Source organism: Lynx canadensis, chromosome D2 (genome assembly GCF_007474595.2).
Source record: "Lynx canadensis isolate LIC74 chromosome D2, mLynCan4.pri.v2, whole genome shotgun sequence".
NCBI lineage: Eukaryota > Metazoa > Chordata > Mammalia > Carnivora > Felidae > Lynx > Lynx canadensis.
Window position 1 is genome coordinate 73,464,760 of NC_044313.2, and position 5,960 is coordinate 73,470,719.

General features: G+C 53.1%; 1 long non-coding RNA gene across 1 annotated transcript; it reads right to left on the reverse strand.

Annotated features, from left to right (window-relative positions):
* Positions 1-206: 206 nt before the first annotated feature.
* On the reverse strand, positions 207-3,384 carry LOC116738376. The gene is made up of 3 exons (XR_004344239.1): positions 2,471-3,384; positions 1,105-1,363; positions 207-405 (listed from the first exon to the last, which is right to left on the reverse strand). It is a non-coding gene; the product is annotated as an uncharacterized LOC116738376 (long non-coding RNA).
* Positions 3,385-5,960: the final 2,576 nt, after the last annotated feature.

Below are 5,960 nucleotides of genomic sequence, written 5' to 3' on the forward strand. Positions count from 1 at the left end.
GCGTCCGACTTCGGCTCAGGTCATGATCTCTCGGTTCACGAGTTTGAGCCCCACGTTGGGCTCTGTGCTGACAGCTCAGAGCCTGGAGCCCGCTTCGGATTCTGTGTCTTCCCCTCTCTCTGCCCCTCCCCTGCTCATGCTCTGTCTCTCTCTTTCTCAAAAATAAACATTAAAAGAAATTTTTTTTAAAAGGATTGCTTCAGGGCCTCATTTTCACTTAAAATGACCTCATTTTAACGTAACTACCCCTTTAAAGACCCTATCTCCAAACACAGTCACATTCCGGGGTCCTGGGGATTAGCACTTCAACATCATGGACGTGAACGTAGACCGTGAACCGTAACAGAGGTGAAGCAGGAAGAGAAGTCAGCGAACGTGTGTGGAGTCCCTCCTACAAGCTTGGCCCTGTGCCAGGCAGCAAAGATAAAAGATAAGGAGACCTGGTCACATAGTCACCGAATGACTGAACGACAGCCCTGGATGAATGGGTAAGTGGATGGATCCGTGACGGATGAAGTGAATGAATGGACGTCAACACTGCCGGGTACGGAGGCATAGCTGGGTCCAGGGCTGGCAGCCCGCTCCCCCCCCCACCCCCAACGACAACGGGGTCTCCAAGATAACGAGGGCAGTAAAGTGACGAAGGGGCCCCCACTCCCCCGTCCGGCAGCTCTCGTCCAGTTGGCCAGGCCGCGAGCAGAGCCGTCACGCAGAGAGGGGCTCCACGCTCCCGGATGAAAACCAGACTTTTCCTTCACGCTCACCCTGCCGGGCCCCGGGAGGCCCGGGGAGACACCCCCGCTGGGGGTCACAGCAGCCTGAGGCCACAAACCAGATGGAAGGACCCCACGAGCAACATCAAAGGTTAGCCGTGCCGGGAGGACTACCGGTCACTGGCCGCGGCCAGCTGCTGTGCGGCAGGACCACGCTCCGTCCCTGGGGCCCTGTCCCACCCGCGCGATGACAGTGAGAGTCTCCACATCCTCAGCCCCGTCCCCTCGAAACACTGTGCCCGACACTGCGACCGGAAGCAGGGAGGCCAAGTTAGAGGAACAGAAAGGCGAGTTGCCTGTCAGCTTGGCAGCCAGAGATTCCTCCACTTACCACGAGCACTTCGACTACGTCACTCGGTTGTTACTGTCGGTGCCGCGAGAGCGTTTACTTAATCAGCCTTCAAAGAGATTTCCAAACGGGTATTTCTGTGACCAAACGGGGGTCAGAGCCCCTCCGACATCAATGGGAGCCGGCAGGGGGCAGGCCAGCTGCCGGTCATCTGATCTCCCCAGGCTGGGCACAAACTTTGAACCGGTTCCTGTCGGGTGTCTCTCTCAGACTCCCCATGACCCTGGTCATCGGTCAGTTCCTGAATTGCAACAACACACATACAAATGCACGCACCAACAGACCTCCCTTGCTTGGATGACTCCCTTTCATTGTTTTCCAGCACATTCTCCCTCAAGCCCAAACATAATCCCGTCAGAACGGCCGATCCTTGAATCTTTCCTTTATTACTGAAGATGTGGCTCAAAAGCATCACGCTGGTATTTCCTCTGCCCCAGTAGGGATTTTTATGGGGTTTTTATTTGGTTTCATTTTTGCCATGCTTCTGAGAAGGGTCCCTTTGTTGTTCCTTCACTCGTTGCTTAGATCCTCCGAGGCCGTCTCCTCAGAAAATCGCACAGCTCCCGCCCCAGACGTGTATTCCGCCCCCCCGCAAAAAACTTAGCTGAGAAAACCCCTATCTCTTATGGATTTTTAAGCAATAAAACAGTGGGTTCTGAGGGGACCCCCTGGCCCGGGAGAGGCGGAGGGGAGGCAGTGAGGGCCTGAGTCCTCAGCCTGGGGGTGAGGAAGAGCTCAGAACACCGGGGGAGTGGGCCCATTGTTTGTCTGCCCGGGACAGGAGCCCCTCCTTCTGGAAAATACTGCCTCCCCTGCTTAGCGCAGCGCTAATCATAGGGTCCAAATGCGAAAAGCCATGTGCTCAGAGATCCTTCCCTGGCCACAGTGATTGAGTCAGTGATGGTCATCTGACCCCAGGGAAGGCCATCGAGGCCTCTCTCTGGAACTTTGGAACTCTCAGCCCCTCTCTGGCAGTGATGCTGCGAGGTGTGATAAGCAAACTGCAATCGTGCACATTCCGTGTGGAGAAAGCTTATCAAAGAGATCAAAATCACTGTTTTGCTGGAAGATGATGTGAGAGAAAGGACAGAGCACCCAGCAGGGTCAGGTCCCAGCTGCAAGTGCCTCGGGGCCCCTCCCCCCCTGTACAGTTGTCACACAGAGCTCCTTTCTGGAAGCCCCGACTGGTTTGAGCTGCACTTCTGTGCGTGTGACTAATACTAGAGTCCTCATTAAATACCCCAGTGACTGGATGCTGGCCATCCTGCCTGAGTAAGACCAGCTGACCTCTGTTCTGGCCACAGAAACAGGAGGGGACGGAGGGGGGAAGAGGTGGGACAGAACTGACCCGGAAGCGGAGGCTGTTCTCCAAGGTGATGGAAGGCATTCGAATACAGAAGCCCCTGCAGCATTTTTTGAGAGGGTCTTTCAGTCTTTACCAAGTCAGTGCTTTTAGGACTACGGACTCTTAGGCAGAGGCGAGGATCTGGATGATTGAAGTGCTTCTTAGAACAGGTTTCAGGCGAGGGCAGCAATGGCCGCGTAGGCTGCGCGCTAACGACAGATCCATGGAAAACTCGGTGCTCCGGAAGAAAAAGCCAGTCATGACTCTCCTCGTGGGCAGGAAGCAGCTGTGCATCTGGCCGTCTCCTGTCGTCCACTGGCTACGTGGACAAATGGCCTCCAGGAGAGCTGGTGGCTCCGGGCAGTTGAACTGCCTCCTCCCTCAGTCTAACACCTGCCCGGACTGGGGCCCTCAGATCCCAGCTGCTCTCGCAATCCAGTTCCCAAATACGAGGCAGCTCCTGACACGCACACAGACCCAGCAGAGGCCTCAGCTCGGCCCGTCACTGATCGTTGTCGGCCGGAGCCACAGGCAGGCCTCAAGTCAGAAGGGCCTGCCCAACTTGGGGGGAGGCTGCAGAATCCAGCTGAATCCCCTTACTCGTTCAAAAGGGGTCAAGGGAGGGCCGCCGCCAGTGGCAGAGAATTTCAAAGCCACACAGGCCCTCCGGCACCACCCTAGGAAACGGATCCAATCCCGAGTCACAGAGGAAGCTGACACTCACTGAATCACCCGTCCACTTCCTCCTCCTCACGGCGGCTCGGCCAAGACCAGCAGCCACTTCCGAGGGACAACTTAGTGGCCGACACTTGGAAAAGTTGATGCCCAGAAGAAGAGCAAACGGGGCCACACTCACGCGGCGTGAACCGCCACCACCAACTTGGCTGTGACGCCCCCGCCCCCTGCATTTTCCAAAGGAAAGCTTCCCATCTTGTGACAGCCCCTGCCCTGCCCTGCACTGCCCTCGGCTGGGTTATTTTTCACTTCCCTGTTCAGAACACGGCCACAGTGTCCAAATGCCATGAATCATCACCACCGAGCAACGGCCCTTCAGCAGAGCAGGAAACCACTGAGCACCAGACCTAGAAGGAAGGGCTCCCTGCCGCAGCCCCCTTCTGCCCCAGCCGCCCATCTTGGCCTGAGGCCACAGCGGAGGCTGCGGGACAGACCTGCCGCTCCACGCACTCGGCTTCTCCACCATCGTCCCTGGTGGCTGCCCTCCACTCTCCGATCCACCCTTTGCACTATGTCACAGGCAGCCCCAGGCATTTCTGACTCTTCCGGAGGATTTCTTGGTTGTATTAGCTAAAGCCAATCTCGGGAGAGAGGTGGGAAGATCCGTTCAGACCAAGGGAGATGCCGTCAGTGGACGTGGCATCGAGCGGAGCCACAAGCGGGACACAGGGGGCCAGCTCTCTGCCTGCAAAGAGCCTCAAAATTATGGCACGGATGTCCTCCCTGTCATCCAGGCCCCTTCATGACCAGAACCCTGTGGCCTTCTAGGCAGGTGCCCAAAAGTAGCCGCAAGTGAGCCTGTGATTAAGTAAGTCAGTGAAGGATTATGGGCCTCGAAGAGCATCGAGCTCTTTGGTGCGGGCTCCGGGCTCCTCTGAATGATATACGTCTGCTCTCACGCCAGGCTCAGAACCCGATATGAAGTCATTACCTTCACCTCTGCTTAATCACAGACAGTGCCATTCAAAACCAAAACGATGTCGGAAATGCAAAGCTACGCGACAAGATCACTTTTAACCTATCACATTGGCCAAGACCCTAAATATCCACAACGGCAACAGTCAGTGTTGGCCAGAGAGTGGACACGGATGGCTCTCCTCCGTGCTGGTGGACACAGAGTGCTACACATCTTCTGGAGGCAGTTTCACCCTGTGCGTTCCAGTTATTAAGGAGCGGCCTTTGACTCCCGAATTTCAAGACGAGGAATTGCTCCTCAGCTGAACAAGCAGCAAAACGCACAAGATCTAAGTACGAAGAGAGCACGCACGCACACAAACCGGAAAAACCTAGACGTGAATGAGCCCGTGCATTATAGTACGTCCAATGAAATACCGTGCGGCCGTTACAAATAATGTTGGAACTCTACCTCCAACGCCACAGAACAATATCAGCACAGATCACTTTGGCAAATGACACGTAGAAGACAAAACACGTACAGCCCATTTATGTGACTGTGTGTTGATGGTACGCATGCATAAAAGACACCTGGGAGGTTTATCAAGTTGTTAGCAATGCTCGTCTCTGCAGAGGTGGATTTCAGCATAACGTTTTACCTTTTTTTCACATGTTCTGTATTTCTTAAAATTATCTACAAGCAATGTGAAGTATTTTTAGGATCAGTGAAAATATGTATTTATTTTCCTTTTCAAACCCAAAGCGACCCAAATGCAAAACCTGTCTTCCTGGCGGGCAGTATCTGTCCCAGAGAAGCTGCATGTGTTCATTCTGGTAGAAGGTGTTATTGCGGATCATTCTACCAGGAGGCCTTGGGTTCCAGGAGCCTGGGTGGCTCCGTCGGTTAAGCATCCGACTCTGGATTTCAGCTCGTCGTGATCTCCTGGTTTGTGAGTTCCAGCCCCGCACCGGGAGCTCTGTGCTAACAGTGTGGAGCCTGCTTGGGACTCTCTCTCTCTGCCCCTACCCCGCTCGTGCTCCTTCACTCTCTCTCTTTCAAAATAAATAAATAAACTTTAAAAACAAAAAAAAAAGAGGCCTTGGGTTCTACCTTGTTTCCCCTGAGTTCTGATGGGCTGAACTGGGTCCACCTGTGCTTTTTTGAGCGGCCCCTGTGTGTACTCGATTTATCAGGATAGCTGGCCAGGGTTGGGTGGAGGCCGGGGCATGTGAGGGTCTTCTCCCGCAGGTGCCAAATATCCAGTGTGGTCATCAAATCCCAGATTTCAGTGCCACCCAGACAGGTCTATGTTGCCAAGGGATTTCAGATGTTTTGAAAGTATATGAATCACAACACCTTATCTACTCAGCTCCAGAAATAAATTCCAGGAGACCCTTGAAGAGCATGGAAATCTAAAACCAGAAAGAGCTTTAAGCAGATCATCTGTTCTAGAAACAATCTAAGTGTCCATTGATGGATAAAGGGATAAAGAAGATAATAGGTAGATAGATAGATAGATAGATACACACACGACAGAATATTACTTGGCCATAAAAAATAAGATCTTACCATTTGTGACAACACAGATGGATCTTGAGGGCATTACGTTAAGTGAAATAAGTCAGACAGAGAAAGACACATACTGTATGATATCACTTGGACACAAAATCTAAAAAGTAAAACAAGGGAACCAACAAAACAAAATGAAAATCATAAATACAGAGAACAGAATTGTGATTGCCAGAGGAGGAAGGGGCTGCCAGAGGGGTGGGTGGAAAGATGAAGGGGGTCAAGAGGTACAAACGCCCAGTTATGAAATAGGCAAGTCATGGGGTACAAGAGACAACATGGTGACCTGTAAGT